Raw genomic sequence first — 19942 nt, 5'->3', positions numbered from 1 at the left:
TGGTGTTGGGAAAATTGGATAGCCACATGCAGAAGAATGAAACTGGACCATTTCCTTACACCACACACAAAAATAGACTCCAAATGGTTGAAAGACCTCAACGTGAGACAGGAGTCCATCAAAATCCTAAAGGAGAACACAGGCAGCAACCTCTTTGACCTCAGCCGAAGCAACTTCTTCCTAGAAACATCGCCAAAGGCAAGGGAAGCAGGGGCAAAAATGAACTATTGGGACTTCATCAAGATAAAAAGCCTTTGCAAAGCAAAGGAAACAGTCAACAAAACCAAAAGACAACCAACAGAATGGGAGAAGATATTTGCAAATGACATATCAGATAAAGGGCTAGTATCCAAAATCTATAAAGAACTCATCAAACTCAACACCCAAAGAACAAAGAATCCAATCAAGAAATGGGCAGAAGACATGAACAGACATTTTTCCAAAGAAGACATCCAAATGGCCAACAGACACATGAAAAAGGGCTCAATATCACTCGGCATCAGGGAAATCCAAATCAAAACCTCAATGAAATACCACCTCACACCAGTCAGAATGGCTAAAATTAACAAGTCAGGAAACAGCAGATGTTGGCGGGGATGCGGAGAAAGGGGAACCCTCCTACACTGTTGGTGGGAATGCAAGCTGGTGCAGCCACTCTGGAAAACTGTATGGAGGTTCCTCAAAAAGTTGAAAATAGAGCTACCATATGATCCAGCCATTGCACTACTGGGTATTTACCCCAAAGATACAAAAGTAGGGATCCGAAGGGGTACGTGCACCCCAATGTTTATAGCAGCAATGTCCACAATAGCCAAACTGTGGAAAGAGCCAAGATGTCCATCGACAGATGAATGGATAAAGAAGTGGTATATATATACAATGGAATATTATGCAGCCATCAAAAGAAATGAGATCTTGCCATTTGCAACGACGTGGATGGAACTGGAGGGAATTATATTGAGTGAAATAAGTCAAACAGAGAAAGACACGTATCATATGATCTCACTGATATGAGGAATTCTTAATTGTAGGAAACAAACTGAGGGTTGCTGGAGTGGGGGGTGGGGTGGGAGGGATGGGGTGACTGGGTGATAGACACTGGGGAGGGTATGTGCTCTGGTAAGCGCTGTGAATTGTGCAAGACTGTTGAATCTCAGATCTGTACCTCTGAAACAAATAATGCAATATATGTTAAGAAAAAAAAAAAAGAAGAAGAAGAAGGTAGCGGGAGGGGAAGAATGAAGCGGGGGAAATCGGAGGGGTAGACGAACCATGAGAGATGATGGACTCTGAAAAACAAACAGGGTTCTGGGGGGTGGGAGGATGGGTTAGCCTGGTGGTGGGTATTGAGGAGGGCACATTCTGCATGGAGCACTGGGTGTTATGCACAAACAATGAATCATGGAACACTTCATCTAAAACTAATGATGTATGGGGATTAACATAAGAATAAAAAAAAATTGCAGAGAGAGTAGGGTTCATAGCAGACTGGCATTTCCCGGGATGCTTCTAAAAATCTCGAACATTTCAAGATAGCTAGCTAGCTGAAGTACGGAAACCTATCATGAGTTTGTCACCTGGGCGAATAATGCGCTGCCATCATCAATATTTCCAGGAAATGTTCTTTTTACTCCATTCTCAAGGGATTCTTTCCTCAAGAGCAATACCTTCTTTGTCAGTAGTGAAGACACACACTCAAAAAAGTCATCATCATCCAACCCACTGCACCCCCCACCTAATCCATAATATACTTGGAAGCCAAACATCTAAATCTGTGTCAGCACACCTGTTTACAGTATTGTCTTAGTTCAGGATGCCATAACAAATTATCATAGACTGTGTGGCTTAAACAAGAAACATTAATTTCTCACAGTCCTGAAGGTCAGGAAGTCCAAGATCAAGGTGCTGGAAGATCTGGTGTCTGATGAGCACCTGCTTCCCGGTTTGCAGATGCCCCACTTTTCATTGTATCCCCACGTGGCAGACAGCAGAGAGGGAGCAGGATCCTGTATCTCTTCTCACAATGGTATTTATCCCATTCATGAGGGCTTCACCCTCATGACCTAATGATCTCCCAAAGTCCCTGCCTCCTAATACAATCACTTTGGGTGTTAAGATGTCGTCAATGAATGACATTCATTGAATGAATTCATTCAATGAATGAATTGGGAGAGAAACAAACATTCAGTTCTTTTTTTCTTTTAAAGATTTTATTTATTCATTTGAGACACACACAGAGAGAGAGAGAGAGAACATGAGCAGGGGGAGGGGCAGAGGGAGAGGGAGAAGCAGGCTCCTCACTGAACAGAGAGCTCAATGTGGGGCTCGATCCCAGGACCCTGAGATCATGACCTGAGCCAAAGGCAGAGGTTTAACATTCTGAGCCACCCAGGCACCCCTAAACATTCAGTTTTTAACAATTATGCTTTGCCTTTAACAGAAATAAGCATAAGACAGGGAAGACATGATGCCCTATTATGTTTGGTTCCTGGTGCCGTTTTGATTAAAGGAGGCTCTCAAAAACCTACAGACTAAGTTGCTTTTGCCTGGTACCCCAGAGCTTTCTATATCCATGGCAATGTACTGTAGTATGATTTGGGTTGGATGAGAAATTTGTCTCTCTCTTGAAAGGCAGAAAAGGGAAAATTATAAAAGGAAAGATGGAAAAGGAGAAGCAGCCTGATGAAGGTGTATTTGCAAGCAGATGAATAGAAATGTAGAATCTGACACATTTAACAAATAAAAACAGGATCTGCTGTGGGCCAGAACATTATAGGAACATTACATGTTATATTCTTTCATATCTAGATCCTCAGTTTTTATTTGTTAAATGTGTCAGGAATTAGGTCTCAATGTATAAGGACATTTACCACATGGCAAGATTGTATTTCAATGTTGGAGAAGGTTGAATTGCTAAATAAATGTGGACATAAAAGGGGAAGAAAGAACTTTAAAAAAAACAAAAGAAGTGTAGAATCTGGAAATTGTCTTTCTTAAAATTATCTGAATCTGTCTACCTCTTTAATGTCTTCATGTACCTCCAAAGCTAAACAAACCCAGTCTGAATTAAATATTACTGCTATTGCTAATTATCATTGCAACATACCAAGAGCCTACTTTATTTAGTTAGTTATTCTAAAGAGAGAGAGAGGGCAGGTGGCAGGGGGAGAGGCAGAGGGAGAGGGAGAGAGAGAATCTTAAGCAGGCTCCATGCTTAGTGCAGAACCTAACACAGGGATCTCACAACCCTGAGATCATGACCTGAGCCAAAATCAAGAGTCAGATGCTTAACCTACTGACCCACCCAGGTGCCCCCCAAGAGCCTACTTTAAACTAAGTATTGCATTGAGTTCTTCAATTATATCAGCTCATTTAAATTGAGTCTCTCATGCGATAGCCATTATTAACCCCATTTTACAGATGAAGAAATTGGGACTCAGAGAAGGTAAGCAGTTTGCCCAGAATCTCAGAGCTAGTAAGTGCCAAAGCCAAATTCAGTCTAGCTCCATCTGACTCCAGAGCCTGTGTTTTGTGATGCTCCTATGTGGCTTGTATATTTGTTCTTGATTGACAGCAGCTTAATATGTCTCCCTCCTGGAGAGCTGGTACTCCCACAAGAATAGTTCTCTAATGGTGGATTTTCAGGATTTTGTGGCAGACTTTTGACATATTTTCATCAAGACAGTCTTCCTAGTGCTTCCTCAAATCATGGGGGGGGAAAGATACACATATTACTTACTCTATTTCTTAATCTGAATGAGGTTGCAATGGGGAACTCAAATATGAATAGCAAATAAGCATTCAAATTAAGAAAGCTTGAGATTATTTTAAGGTCTTTATATGGCCCAGTAGAAGAAATTCTCTCCTCATGTTTTCATACTTACTTTGTGGTCACTGAATTTTTTTCCCCCAAAGGACTAATTCTTTAACTTTCAATTTTTGGTCTAAATGTGTGAATGTATCTAAAAATATTTTTATTGATTAACCACATAGTTAAAAATTGAAGGCAATGATGATCATGATGCCCATAAGAACAAACCCTAAAAAATACTCTGTTTTCTGCAACAACAACAAAAAAAAATAGACAAATTTACGGTACTTAAAAAAAAACAGTCCTCTCTTCAAACTACGCCACACTTGTGCACGCATAATTTTCAGTGGAACTGTGAGTAAAGTGAATGTACAGTTGTATTTCATAATATCTGTTTATTCTTTAAGTCAAATTCAAGCTTGGTTCCTTGGGTAGACTTAGGGCCCACGTTTTTTCAGGCATAAAGACATCTGAGAAGTAGCCAGGCATAGGGTGAATAAGCCAGGTCAGTCTCCTACATTCCAGATTTAGGAGAGGAGAGTAAGCTTAATGATCTACCTAGAAACGTGGTCTAGCAGTCACTAAGACAAAGGAGTGCCTCTGATAAAGCCAGCCATGATGTACTGCTGAGACACCGCTAATAAGGTGGAGAGGGGGAACCAAAAAACTAAGACCAAGGGAGGAGAGGGAGAGGGAGATTGTGCTAATTCTTAAGGTATATTCTGTAAAAAGAATGAACAAAGATATATGTATATTTGGTCCACAGTGAAGCAACACAATGTCATATATTTATGTTTTGCATAAAGAACTTCCATGTAAATTTAGAACAGCCCATGGAGTATGAAGGCCAGACACTCTTTTCATTATGAGGCAGAAAAGGAAACCCAGGCACGGAGGGAGTGGATGAACTGACCATTGTCCCTCAGCTGCTTCTTGGAAAAATAATGACCAGACAGACTCCAGTGCAAGGGAGGCCCACCTCTTTCTAGTAATCTGAGGCACTCTTTACTTCCTCTGTCCTCCCTCTCTCTTTTAATGTCTAGTATTAGTAATAGCTTCTTCCTCTCACTTCTAGGAACTTCTTTCTCCACCTAGTCAACCCTCCTATATCTCCATCTTCCTCTTTTCCTCATTTTCAGCAAAGATAGAGACCATGAGAACAATCCATGCTCCAATAACATTCTGTTAGTGGTACCAAGGGCTGGGGGCCCGGAAGTCCCCACTATGAGAAGCTGAGAACCTACCTGACCCCACATCAAGTTATAAATATCAACTCTGGCAATGCCCTTTTTCCCTACTGCTGGGTTATGATACCTGCACGGAAATCATGACCATTTTCTAGTAGCTGATAATCTAAAATAATGCCTTTGCTTTGTAAAATGTCAACAAGAATATGAAAACTGCATTTGAGTATCTATACAGTCCTAAACAATGGACTCTTGTTTTCACTGGATGGATTTAAATCCCTTGTTATTTTGAACCTATGTAAACCTTGCTATTTCTGGATGAAGACATGTTTATAAGCATATATAATTGGACAAAAATTGTGCAAAGATTTAAGTTAAAAATTGCAAGTAAGGGGGCACCTGGGTGGCTGGCTCAGTTGGTTAAGCATTTGCCTTCCACTCAGGTCATGATCCCAGGGTCCTGGGATTGAGCCCTGCGTTGGGCTCTCTGCTCAGCAGGGACTGTGCTTCTCCCTCTGCCCTCTACCCCTCCCCTGCTTGCGGGTGCTCTCTCTCTCTCTCTGTCAAATAAATAAAATCTTTAAAAAATTTTTTCAAGTAAGTTAAGTTACTTCTCCAATGCTTTGCATATACCAGGATTTTTTTCACATGCAGTCCCTCCTTTGTCAGGTCTCCTCTCCCCTGTAACTGCCCAAATTTTATATAATAATAGGCAGCATTTCTTCAAGGGCAGCTCTAAGTGCTCTAGGGTTTATATGATCTCATTAAATTCTCAAAACAACCCTCTAAGGCAAGTACTCTCATTAATCCCATTTTGCAGATACAAAAACTAAGACACAGAGATTATGAGTTCCCTAGGACTCCCAAGCAGGGCAGGCATTAGTAAGCAAGCTGTCTGGCTCCAGTACCCACATTCTCAACCATCACACTAAACTCTGATATTGCATGCTTATAATTTTTTATTTTTTTTAGAGAGGGAAGGAGAGGAGGGGGAGGGGCAAAGGAAGAGGGAGAGCGAGAATCTTAAGCAGGCTCCATGCCCAGTGCAGAGCCCAATCTCAAGACCCTGAGATCATGATCTGAGCCAAAATCAAGAGTCAGATGTTTACCCAACTGAGCCACCCAGGTGCCCCTGTTATCTTCCTAGTTTATCCTGTATTCCATGGGCTTGCATCACCTGCACACCTATCTTATCTTCAACCTCTTTGACCTTAAAAGTTGGCTTATGGGCCGAAATGTAAAACATAAACATAAAATGATAAAACTTTTAGAAAATAGAGGGGAGAACATCTTCAGGATTAGGTGAAGAAATTTTAGATTTTACACCAAAATCATGATCCATTAAAGGAAAACTTGATAAATTGGACCTCATTAAATGTAAAACTTCTGCAAAAGACACTGTTGAGAGCATACAAAGATCAATTCTACACTGGGAGAAAATATTTGCAAATCACATATGTGATAGAGGACTTGTATCTAGAATATATAAAGAAGTCTCAAAACTCAACAGTAGGAAACAAATAATCCAATTCCATCCAATTAGAAAATGCACAAAGACATAAACAAAGGTTTCACAGAGGAGTATATACAGAGAGCAAATATACACGTGAAAAGATGTTAACCATTTTACCCATTAGGGAAATGCAAATTAAAACCTCAATGAGGTATTACTATACACATACCAGAATGGCTAAAATTTAAAATAGTGATAACACCAAATGCTGGCCAGGATGCAGAGAAACTGGATCACACATGCACTGCTGATGGGAATGTACAATGGTACAGCTACTTTGGATAGTAATTTGCTGAATCATAAAATTAAATATATAATTATCATATAACCCAGCAGTTGCACTCTCGGGCATTTATCCCACAGAAATTAAAACTTATGCTCAAAAACCTGTATAAATATGTCCAAAAAGCTTCATTAATAATAGCCCCAAACTGGAAAGAACCCAAATATCCTTTAGCAGGTGAATGGTTAAACTGTGGTATGTCCATACAATGAACCACTACTCAGCAATAAAAAGCAATAAACTACTGATACATACAACTTGGTTGGATCTCAAGGAAATTATACTCATCGAAAAAAGCCAACCTCAAACATTACATATTGTATGATTCCGTTTATACAACATTCTTGAAATAATGGAATTATAGAGGTGAAGAACAGATAAGTGGTTGTCAGATAAGGGTTAGGGATGGGATGTCGATGTGGCTGTAAAGAGATAGTAAGACAGAGCTTCATGGTGACAGTTCTAGATCTTGATTGTGGTGGGATTACATGAATTTATACATGTACTAAAGTTGCACAGAGTTACACATACGCACAAAGACATTCATGTAACACTGGGTGAAATCTGAATAAACTCTGTGGATTGTACCAACACCACTTTCCCGGTTTTGATATCACACTATAGTTATACAAAATGTTATCAAAGGAAGAAACAGAGAAAAGCATACATGGTTCTATACATTTTTTATAACTTCTTGTGAATTTATAGTTATTGCAAAAGAAATCATAAACAAAAAGTTGAACAGTCAGGCCTAAGACCTTAACTCTATGGCACTCCACTAGATGCCTCATTCTAGGAAGAAAAATGACATAATCAACACTATTTGAACAAAGTTATTTCTACCAGCTGAAATTAACTTAATCATATGATTAAGTCTGCATTTCACCATCTCAACTCCCCCCCCCAAAAAAAATCAAGGAGGACTTTAATTGCTTTTCTAAAATTAAGATAGATTATGTTCACAGGCTTCCTCCAACCTACAAGTCTGAAGACTCTACCAGTGAGATTACTGGCAAGACCAGTCCTTGATGAAGCCGTGTTGGGTCCTGGTGATGACTCTTTCTCCAAATGCTCATAAGCTACCTTTAGTCAAGTTTTCAGATCTCTCCATTTCCCCTTACCTTTTGGTTGGTCCTAACTTCCTTTTATTCTTTCATTTATTCATTCATTCATCACACATTTAGTAAATGTTCATCTTACATGCTTTGCTGCTCCTGCATGGGGTCCTCTGCCTTTCTTCTATCCCTTGGCTCCAACTTGCTCTCCACCTTTCAGTGAAAACAGAGGATGGAGCAACTAATTCAGCCTAGAGGGATGAAGCATCTTCCCAATGGGGGCATTTAAGTCGGTTTACCAGGATTTTTTTCTCCCTCTTCCAGAAAACTGAGTGGAAAAGCTTTCTTGATCAAGGCAGCAATTCTTCTGCCAAACAAATTCTTCTCACTCTTTGGAAGGATCCACTTTGTTATGTTTGGCTAAGATCCAAGAAATGTAATCTACTTCTCTAAGCCAACAACAAAAGCCAACTCTTCCTTTCCTGAGTCCCTTTCCTCCAAAATCAACTGAAAAGAAAAAATAAATAAAAACTCTTATCTATGCTCTAAAGCCCTCTATTTTCTATTCAAAACTCCAACGGCAGAGATAAAATTCCAACTTCTTCTTACAGTCATGGAATTTTGTATCAGAAATGAATGGCAGAGGCCAGCCTCCTCATTATAGAGAAGAAGAAACAGCCTTGGAGTAGTGCAGCATGCCAGGAGTCGGGCAGCCTAGAGAACACAGACTCTCCCAGCCAGTGCCCCCTCCACTCTGCCATGTTTACTAAATCTTTTCTTACCAGTACTTCTTGGTATCACACCTTAGGATAGCTGCTCATGGAAGAGGGCTGATACCCTGATGGACTATATCAGATTCTCCACTACTCTCTTGTGTTCCTAAGAAACAGGATAGGCTTCTTGAAGGTAACATCTGAGATGCTTTCTGCTTCTCTCTCCCTCTTTAAATGCTCATCAGGGGCTGAGTCTCAAGAAGTCAACATTTACAAAGTTCCCACTGCCTAACTGAGGGAATCAAAAGGGAAGCCCACCAACGTTCTAAGCTCCAGATAAGATCAGGGAACTCCTCCCCACATTCTCTTCCACACTGCCTTTGGCAGGGAACTGTTCATGCTTCTGGCAAGAGCCCAATCTACCAACTCTCCAACCCTCCCAGTCCACACCACTATCTTCCTTGAGACCATCAAGACCAACCTCAGCATACGTTTAATCCGTTTTGTGTCACCACAAGAAGCCCAGAGCTCCTTTGCCCCCCATATAGCTCTATGAGCAGTGAGCAACCATGTCCCCCCAATACACACACACACACACACACAAAAAATCCCATCAATCTTCTTGCCCTATTTTTTTACTTAGCATTTTTTGGTCATCTGACAAATCATATGCTTTATTTGCTTTTCCATCCTCCTCTCCTGGAATAAAAGCTCTATAAAGCCAAGAATTTTTTTTTTTAAGATTTTATTTATTTATTTGACAGAGAGAGAGAAAGTAAGAGAGGGAACATAAGCAGGGGGAGTGGGAGAGGGAGAAGCAGGCTTCCCGCCGAGCAGGGAGCCCAATGCGGGGCTCGATTACAGGACCCTGGGATCATGACCTGAGCCGAAGGCAGACGCTTAACAACTGAGCCACCCAGGCGCCCCAAAGCCAAGAAATTTTATAGTTTTATTCACTGCTCTACCCCGAGTGCTGGCACTTTGTAGGAGCTCAAATTTGTTTAACAAATAAATCCCTATGACCATTTTTTAAAGTCTGAAACAGACAATATGAGAACCAAAGTTTGAGAAGTTTGAGAGAAAAACAGAGATCATTTGTGACAATCAGAAAACATGAAGAGAGGAAGGCTTGAGCTCAGGCTAGACCCTGGGTGCTGTCTTCCTTTCTTCTCTTTTTTCAGCTCTACTGAAGTATGAATAACAAATAAAATCATATGTATCTAAAGCATACAACATGATTTGATGTATCTATATGTTGTGAAATGTTTGCCACAATCAAGCTAATTAACATAACCATCACTCACATAGTTATCCTGTGTGTTTGCGCGACTCTCTTAGCAAATTTCAAACAGACAATGCAGCATTATTAACTATAGTCACCACACTACACATTACATTCTCAGAAGTTATTCATCTTATAACTGAAAGTTTGTAACCTTTGACCAATGTCTCATTTCCCCAATCTCCCAGTTCCTGGAAACCACCATTCTATTCTCTGCTTCCATGAGTCTAACTTCCTTGTCTTTTTTTTTTTTTTAATCCCATATATAAGTGATACCATGCAATATTTGTCTTTCCTGGCTGGCTTATTTCATCTGGCATAATGCCCTCCACATTTATCCACATTGTCATCAAAAAATGACAGAATTTCCTTCTTTTGTATGGCTGAATAATATTCTATTATATGTACACACACACACCACATGAGATAAACTAGAACTCATTAGAAAGTACTTTTAATGATTACATTATTTTTTTCCCCAAATCAATACAGCCTTTACTGCATCTTTAAAATACCACAAATAGGGGAGTCTACTTCTCCCTCCCCTGCTGTTGCACGCTCTCTCTCTCTCCCTCTCAAATAAATAAAATCTTTAAAAAAATAAAATATCACAAATAAATCTGAAAAAACATCCGGCATCTTGTTGTTTCTGTAGCTGGACAACTTAGATCTCATTCATCAGCCTGCTGAACTGTTCCTTCTTGAGAAACATAGATACCATCCAAAAATTTCCTGATGCCCTTGTGTTTAACCATGGTGGCTTGTCTGAATCAAAGCAGCAGAGTTGAGACAAGTTCAATGCCATCCTCTTCAAGAATTAACTCACCTTTCTGGGCTTGAGCTACTGAACAAGGAACAACTGGCCTCATCCAAACCCTGTGGATAGAGTTTTCACCCAAGGCATTTCAGATTTCAACAAGAGAACCGTTCTCCTGAATAACAACATTGATGGGGAAGTGAGCGTACACAGACCTAATCTTGTAACGGAAGCCCAGTGGAACGCCCTTGATCATGTTCTCTACATGGCTACAGACCGTGCAAACAGTAGCCAGTTCTTTTCTTGTTCCCCACCATTTGTCAACTCAGAGCCTCTTCTTTTTCTTTCCAAAGAGACTGAATTCTACATTGATGTGATTGCAGTCCCTTCACAGTGTTCCTCTGGGGCTCTTTACAATAACAGCGCGTCCCTTCAGAGTGATGGTGACATTTTCTGGAATGTCGATGGTCTGATTGCTGAGAATGGTCTTCGTTCCCTCAGTAGATATGGCAAAAGTGATTAATTATTAACTAAAGAAAAAGTACAGTGCAAAGGGTTTGGGGGCACCTGGCTGGCTCAGTCAGTAGAGCATGCAACTCTTGATCCTCAGGTCATGAGTCAAGTCCTATGTTGGGTGTAGAGCCTTCTTAAATATATATATATATAAATACTACTGCCTAACTCTAAAGCTCTTTACTACTATGCTATACCACATTTAACACTAGTTAAGGGCTCATTTCCTGACAGCAAAGGGATTGGTAAGGAGATAATTAGAATATAACCTACTGGTATATTTTGTAAAGTTTCCCTGAGTAGAATTTGATTAATCATTTCCAAACCTTAGGAGAACAAACAAAAGAAACTTTTAAATAAAAGCAAGGGAGAGATGGTTTTGTAACACAGTTGCATGAGGATAATGAAACACTTGGATGAATTTTTACTGGGGTCGTGATTCCCCAGAGAAACCTTCAAGGAAAGAATTTACCACGTTCATCATGGATGGTTCTTTGTGCCATCGTGGAGAGCTTTTGATCCAGATCAGAGGGCACCTGGCTGCTCCCACCAATGGGGGAATCAAGGAGGAAGAATGCCCCCATCCTCTGCATTGGACCCACTTGACATCAGCTGTTCAGAGCTGCGGTGCTTGCAGAATTAAGGTCACACTGAATGAGCGTGATTATTGTTCATCATTAAATGGTAAGTATGTCTGTGGAATGACCTTGATTAAAAGTATTTTGGGCTTTTAACATGTTAACTGGATGAAATCATCATGCCCGAGAAACCTAAAATCCACTACAGACCTTACATCTAGTAGGAGAAGTGGGCAAAGAAAGCTTAAAACTAGGAGATTTGTAAGAAAGATGCTTCTTAAAGATAAACCCATTGAGGAAGACAGAATTCTGCTTCTAGCTGTAAACACCAGTGTGGCTGATACCAGTTCTTTTCCCACCTGCCCAGTAGGTGTCAGTGTAAGACAATGTTCCTACAACTGACCAGCTTCAGAGCAAAAACAGAGTATCAAGTTATAAAACAGAGGAGACGTAAGAAAGATGAGGCTACCAAAATTTCACACGAGCCTTTAAATGTCATCATCTAAAGAGAGCTGACCTACACAAAGTTTCCTCATGACTAAGGTGACAGAGTTGGACCACATGGCCTCAGAAGACCTCAACTAGCTCTTGTAGTCCTCATCCACTCTGCAGGAATTCCAGAGCATCTCGCAGGGCTAGACAGGACTCGGCACTGTTGTAAGAGTCAGTCACTGCGAACTAGCAGAGTAACCAATGAACACCTGTTTGAAAAACAGGTATGATTCCCCACTTCCCAGAGACAATATTAACATAGAAATCCTGTCATCCATAGGAATATATCATTATAAGGCTTACAAAAGTGGAAAAGAGAGGGGAGTCAAAGTTTCTATGTGAGTCTTGTGGAATGTGTTGAGTCAGTCACGGTGAGCTTCCTGGAGGAATGGCCTTTGAACTGTGATGGAAGAGAGGCGCTTAACCAGAGCTGCACTCTAGCCCCACCTTTCTGCTCTGCATTTAGTTTTCCTCCTCCAAATACAACCACCCTATACTCTGATAAAGAGTAACCAATAAAGAGAAAGAAAATAAACATGAATTATTTTTTAAATTCACTATGTAAAGGTACTGTTGATATGTTAAAGGGAAAATGGTAGGAGGAGGGTGATATCTATTGAGTACCTAATACATGTCATACAATCCTTACTAAATTCCTGAATGTAAGTGGTATTATTCTCATTTTTAGGTAAAGGATCTAAGACTCACAGGAGTTCTATAACTCTCCCAAGATTATGATATAATATTTACGAGTGATTACTCTGCACCAGTATTAAACTAAGTGCACTACAACAATCCAATGAAGAAATGACTTATTATTCCCATTTTTCAGAGATGGAAATTAAGTCTAACAGAAAATAAATTATTGCTTCCTCAAGATCACAGGACTCCTAATTAGTTGAAATTCAAATTCACGTGTTGCAAGTTGGGTTCTTTGGGAAGCAGACTCATCATGGACTAAGGTTGTGGCTGTCTATTAGGGAATAACTTTAGGATTAGCACCTGTGGAAGGAAGGGACAGGAAGCAGGTTTGGGAGATGCATCTGAGTCGTCCAGCACTGGCTCAAATAGCCAAGCATGTATATACCTGCCTCAGTCAGTCGTTGGATGTAGACACGGCCCTGGAGGAGACCCCAAAGGGCTGATGGCTGACACCTGCCTTCTGACAACACCCCCAGGGCTGGGACCTCAAGTCCTTCCTGGGAGGGACCTCTGGGCAGCATATCTCCATGCCCTCTGCACCGTGTCCGTATGGTACTCCCAGCTCATGTTTTCCTGCTATACCATGAGGGTGGGGGCCAGAAAGGAAGCAGCGTTGTCGTGGTGAGGTTGCAGAGGGGTGAGCCCGGGCCCCAGGCTTCATGGGGAGATAAGCACCAAGCCCTCATCCCTTATAACCCTCAAATAGCATCAGCTAGAAATCAAGAAAGGGGTGGAGTGAGGGAGCATGGCGTCAACAGCAGGATCAGTCATTAAATGCTTGTTTTTCGGTTGACTGACAACTTCCAGGTGGTCTAGTAAGGGAGGCACCAAGCCCCATGCAGACCCAACAGTTGGTCGGGCCACTTATGCTATTTAGTAACATCTGATCTCCTGCTGCACGCCGCTCACTCACCCCAAGGGCCACCCAAGACGGCAAACCCACCTGGTGTGCCACGTGCTGGCCTGACCTAGGTAAGAGGAGCACAGAGGGAGCTGCGTTCCACGTGAAACAGAGTCAGCTCCTGGGATTGCAAGTGCTCAGAACGGCAACCTTCCAGCCCGAGCAGCAACCCATTCTCATCCTTCTGCTTGAATTCGGAGAACAGCTGACTTGACAGAAGGCAGAAAGCTGGTGAGTTTCGTTCACTCAGTGACAAATGAGCACCAAGCAAAACCAGCTTTCCCGTGGTGAAATTCTTCTCGAATGTCATCCTGGTTGCGCATGGCAGAGAGAAGCCCGAGACACTGCTGAAGGGCCGATGCACAAGGGAGAAGACGTGTCTGTGGCACGTGTCTGCCTGAAACCTCAGAGCTGGCGGCTCCTCCCTGGGCTACGGTCACTGGCCCCCCATGTACTTCATTGCTTTGGACCGAGCCACTCCGCTCTTGGAACGCCGCCTCCCTTTTGGCACAGGTAGCAAAATCCAGCCAAAGCCTTGGTTCAGATTTTCCTCCGTGCGCCCATCCATCCCCACCCTCCAGCCAAAAGCAATTTCTCTTACAATTCATTCGGTAAAAACAGTGGGAGTTCTAACATTTTAAATTGTGCGTAAGAACCCCCCCAACGTGCTTGATTAAAAGCCAGAGCCTTTGGCTCTGGGCTCCAGACGTTCTGATTCATCAGGAATAGAGAGGCCTGAGAATCTGCAATTTTCACGGTCAGCTCTGATATTCCCGATGCACTGGGTCTGCAGAGGATACTCTGAAGAAGACGGGCATCGTGCTTTTAAAAGATTTCTTCTCTCCAAAAGAAGGGGCTGACGCACATGCTACAGAGCCTGTGTCCTCTGAAGGGCCTGTCTCGGTGCAAAAGGAGGACAGAGACCCTGTTTTCTTCATCGCCCTCTCTCCTACAGTATGCATCTAGCATAGTGATTCGCATACAGTAGGTACTCAAATATGGTTTATTGGTCAGCTAAGAGTCTTTCTGGTCTCCTGATTTTCTCTTTACTCTTCCAAATGGTTTGAGGTCTGTAGGGGAGCCTGCCTCTCAGTCCTGTTTCCCATATACTTCCTCTCATGCTCCCTCCTGCTCCAAGCTCCAGCCCGTACCCCACTCGACCTGCCCTTCTGTGGTCCTCCTTTAAGTTGATCTTTTAGTTATTTAACAAGATTTGGACATGATTTTTTTATTCTTTATAAAAGATCCTATTTATTCTGATTTTTTAAATATCCATATTCACTGGGCATGTTTTAGAAAATAGAGTTGACCCTTGAACAACGTGGGTGGGAACTGTGGCCCCACTTACGAATTGTTTTTGATAAATACAGTACTGTAAATGTATCGTGTCTTCCTTATGATTTTCTTCACATTTTCTCTTCTCCAGCTTACTTTATTGTACAAAGATAGTATGTAATACACAGAACATACAAAATACGTGTTAATAGACTCTGTTCTTGGTAAGGCTTCTGGTCAACAGTTACACTATTCGAAGTTAGGTTTGGGGGGAATCAAAAGTTATATGCAGATTTTCAACTGCTTGGGGGTGGGCACCCCTAATCCCTGCATTGTTCAAAGATCAACTGTATAAGTATTAAGAAGAAAACTTACCTGTAATCCCCATTTCCTTTTTAATGCACATTTTCACAAAAGATCCATCTTTCTGGGGACTATGTCAATAATCTTCTTTACCTTTGGACCCCTCACTCTTTTCTAAGAAAGCCAGGATATTAGAGACTAAGAAGGGGAGGGGAGCCAGGCCGGCTCAATCAGGTACAACATGTGACTCTTTATCTCAGGGTTGTAGGTTCAAGCCCCATGTTGGATGAGGGGATTATTTAAAAATAAAATTAAAAAATAGGAAGAAGGAGGAGGAGAGGAGGATTTGAGGAGAGGAGAGAATCTAAAGGCTATTTTAAAAGACTAAAAGTTTTTCTGTGACTTACCCCCCCTCACTGCCCATCAAATGTTAAACAAATATGAAACCAATAGGCCAACTTTGACCAAGCACACTGCATAGGGGACAGACATTTGGGCAACAGTATTTTAAAGAACTCAGTCTTTTCCTGGCTTTCAGAATCCACTTAGCACAACAGGTAGAGAGGATGGTTACAGTATACGTAATAATGACAGCATAACAGCGAACATAGAACATATGTTTCTCTCTCTGTGTTGGGCATCGAGATAAATGCTTCTATGCATTAACTTATCTAACTTCACAATAGCCCTGTGAGGTAGGAATTTTTGCCACCATTTTACAGCTGAGGAAATGAATCCCAGAGCGGTTAAGTAACTTGCCCAAGTTCACACAGCTAGTAAGTGCCAGAGTGGGAATTTGAACCTAATCAGGCTCCAGAGTCTATGTTCTTAACCACTAACTGCAAGTTAACTAGTGCCACAAAACAGAGCATTTTAGTCATTTAAAGACCTTAAGTAACACTGGACTTGAACTTTTGTCCAAGACCCCAAATATTTCCAAGTGTTTTCTTGGGAAACAAGCCCACTGTTAAGCCTCAATCAGACCATTGTTCCACTCATAATTACTCTCATCCAATTTTATCTGAAAAACTTGCATATAGCCTGGCTGAACAGCCACACTTTAAGATATCTCTCTTATTCCAGGACTCGGTTGTTCTTCTGAATTCTTTTCTTCAACCAATTTATCGAGCAACTGCTATGTGCCAGGTATTATTCTGGGTTCCTAGCCCAGAAGATCAATGAGCTGTGTTGTTTACCCGCTAAGAGAGGACTTGGCCTCTACTGGACCCATGGTCATGGACAGATGAAGAGGTGGGGATGGATGGCATATTCATACAAGAGAAAAAGTGCCAGGCCACAGGTGAGCTTAGCTCTCAAACTAGCACCCTATATACCTAACTATGGCATGTCTGAAGCATGAGAAACCCAAGTACCCGGGCAGAAGGACAGGCATTTTCGGGTTTGCTCCCAGTGGGAAGAGCCACAGGCATAACCATGACCACAGCCGATTACCCGCTCTGCACCAGTGTCTCCTGGCCCTCAGAGCTGGGTGCGGACAGGCCCTGGCTCCCTGTGTCGATTTGCAAAGCCATCCCCTCTTCCTAGCATCATCTTCTTCTAGCTTCCCTGTCTTCTACAGTGAATAAATACTTTCTCTAAGTTGCCTCAGTATTAAATACTTCATGTGCTGTCACTGAAACAGCCAGCCGGTGCAGCCAGTGAACAAAGTGAAGATGTCTGCCCACATGGAACTCACATTCCAATGGGGGAGGCTGGCCGTAAATGAGAAAGATAGGAGGTAAAGAAATACGAGGTAAAAAATAAATGATATAGTACGTTGAAAGGTGACAAGTGCTAAGTGGAAAACAGGTAGGGCAGGGTAATGGGGATCAAAGGTGCTGAGGGGGGAGGGGGAAGGGTACCACCATCCATAGAGGGGTCAGGGCTGGCCTCCCTGAGAGGGTGGTATTTGAGCAGAAATTTGAAGGAGTTTGATCTAAGGCTCTCTGCAGAAGAGCAGGCTCAGCAGAGAGAAGGGCTCAGAGAGAAGCCCGAAGGCAAGAAGCTGGCTGCTGAGTTGAGGAAAGAGTGAGGAGTTGAGTGGGATAGAACACTGAGCAAGGGGGAGAATGGGGACAGAGGAGGAGAGAGGTAACGGGCACCAGCCATGCTAGCTCATGAAACACAAAGCCATTGCAGGGTTTTGAACAGAGACATGAAACAGGTTTTAACAGGGTTTCTCTGGCTGCTTTCCTGAGAATTGACCGTAGGAGGCTGAGGAGAGAAGCAGGGAGACCAGTTAGACGCTGCTGTAGTAATTCAGGCATGGGAAGATGATGGCTCAAAGCAGGCTAAGAGGAGAAGTGATCAGAGTCTGGATACCTCCTGAAGGGAGAGGATACTGGTCAGAGGGGTACTTGTGCTTCAGTCACAAGAGACCCCCCAAACCCACAGCTTACAACACTTCATGGCCGGTGCGAGGTGTGAGATGGCCATGGCTCTGCTCCTTGGGAACTGGCTCTGAGTTCAGGTCCAGGCTGGCCAAGCAACCTCTGTCTGGAACATTGTGGACTATTGTAGAGAGGAGAAAAGTCACCCAGGAGAGTGAAAGAGTAAATGGAGGAGAAAAGTATGGCATTAAAGGCTCATTTGAGGTTTATGGTCAATTCAATTAATGGTGGTGCGTATTCACCTGCCACAATCTACTGCAAGGTGCAGGGCAGCCTTGGATTGATCCAGGGCTGTGGTTTGGCCAAGCAGGTAGTGTGATGTGGGAGAGCTATGCAAGGGGGTTTTGTTGCGATTGACCACAGTGATTACGGTTTTCAAAATAGCATGGGGACTGTACATCAAATCAAATTAGCAGTTTGAAATAGACTTCATGGCTATCAAGGTAGAAACATCCAGGTATTTTAGTGAAAATACTTTCTTGTTGATCTATCATGTAATCAGCATCACCAATGCTTTTAATCATCTCTGATTGCATCTGATTCTGTTAAATGTATTCATGGGCTCTTTGAAAAGATGCTATTCCAGGGAAGAGGTCCTCCTTTGGAAGGACAGGCAGAAATACATTATTCACCACTTTCATGTTTTCTGGCTATCCACCGCGTGGGCCAGTGACTGCGGCCATCTTTGCCTTTCTGGGTTACAAGTAGTAAATTCTGCATTGTCTTCCACCAGGGCTGGCCTCATGGTAGATGAAGTGAATAATGGTCCAGAGGATATGATTCCAGAAGTACAAGTAAATTTTTTACTCCCGAATTCATTTCTTGCCTAATGTCTTGGGCAATGTCTAAATGTCACCAGAATTATCGTCTTCCAGCATGAGGCTTTAGTCATAGATTACAACTCAAGTGATCTTGTTATCAGTAAGTTATACTTTACACTTGAAATTTTCCCGTCCTGTCTTCTGCACTTCTACAATGTTTTGACAGAAGCTCCTAGGACAAAGAGTTCTGTCCTAGGACTGACAGTCTCGGTACCCCTCTCTCTGCTGAGGACCCCACTCATGGTTCTGCTGTTCCAAGGCAGGGTCCGCAGACACGGCATAGACCCTCTGTTTTGCTGCCTTGACCCTGCAGCCCAGTTCCCCCAGTTCACCTACACCAGCCTGTTTGGGATGACTTCTTTACTGAAGGGTCAAGGTAATTTTTTTTTAAGCTGAACGCTAGGTTTGATTTTCTTCAGAATCCAGAGGCAACATGAGCCTAAGCCGTTAACTCTGCATAACAGAGTCTGTGCTTGGGCTCAGAACCAACCTGTTCACATCCTGAGTCCAGTGCCCTCATATCTAACCATCTCCCTCAAAGAGATTCTTGCCTCTAGTTTTAAGAAGGAAAAGCACCACACCTTCTGGGAAATTGTTCCCCTCACCCAGAGGGATCCATTTGCACCCCAGAATCTATCCCCCTGCACCCCCAATCGAGCACATCTCACATCTGGGCCTTTCAGCAGGGGCTCCAGGAAGACGGGCGACAATCTCTATTGATGCCCCCATGTGCCTTGACAACTGGGAGGCAAGGGGCTGCTCAGGGCGGGCTCCTCACAAGGGTGAGCTGAGGGCACTCACCTGTTCACTTAACACCTCTTCATTCCAAGGCGGACCCATCACACCAGTTCCAGCCACACATCCTTCAGGGACAAACATTCGTGTTCGTAGACAGTCTAAAGCCATAACGAAGAAGAAAATATTTACTGAAATCATCGTAATTTTTCCTTCCATAGAGTCAGGAAGTCACAATATTATGCAGAAGAGAATCCAGTTTCTTTCTTACACCCACATTCTTGGTGGACACTTCCTTGGTTAAAACCAAAAACCCTGAGGTAAGCATCTGTGGAGGGTTTGCTCTTATTCCACTCTGCTCTCATCTTGTGTCAAGCAAGGCGGTGGTCTGTTTGGCTCGTCTGCACACTGATGATGTCTGAGTGTCGGGTGATATGACTTCCCAGGTCCTCCCCCGCCCCCTCCTCACAGGGGCTCCCCACCACCGCACTGAAGAGACCCGTGTGGGCCAAGAAGCGTCCACAGCATGGCAACACAGAGGCGGTGTGAGCTTGGCAGAACCCGGATGGGGACCCGAAACCGGGGGGAAGCCTGTAGCTGGGTGACAGGAGCAAGCTTTGATGGCACATTA

The 19942-nt window shown here is 42.7% G+C and overlaps 1 pseudogene; it reads right to left on the bottom strand.

Moving 5' to 3' along the window:
- Nucleotides 1-10515: 10515 nt before the first annotated feature.
- LOC118021255 lies at nucleotides 10516-19482 on the bottom strand (annotated as a pseudogene).
- Nucleotides 19483-19942: the final 460 nt, after the last annotated feature.

Source organism: Mirounga leonina, unplaced genomic scaffold (assembly GCF_011800145.1).
Source record: "Mirounga leonina isolate KUSES-001 unplaced genomic scaffold, KU_Mleo_1.0 Mir_174, whole genome shotgun sequence".
NCBI lineage: Eukaryota > Metazoa > Chordata > Mammalia > Carnivora > Phocidae > Mirounga > Mirounga leonina.
This window is presented reverse-complemented; position numbering and strand designations above follow the sequence as displayed.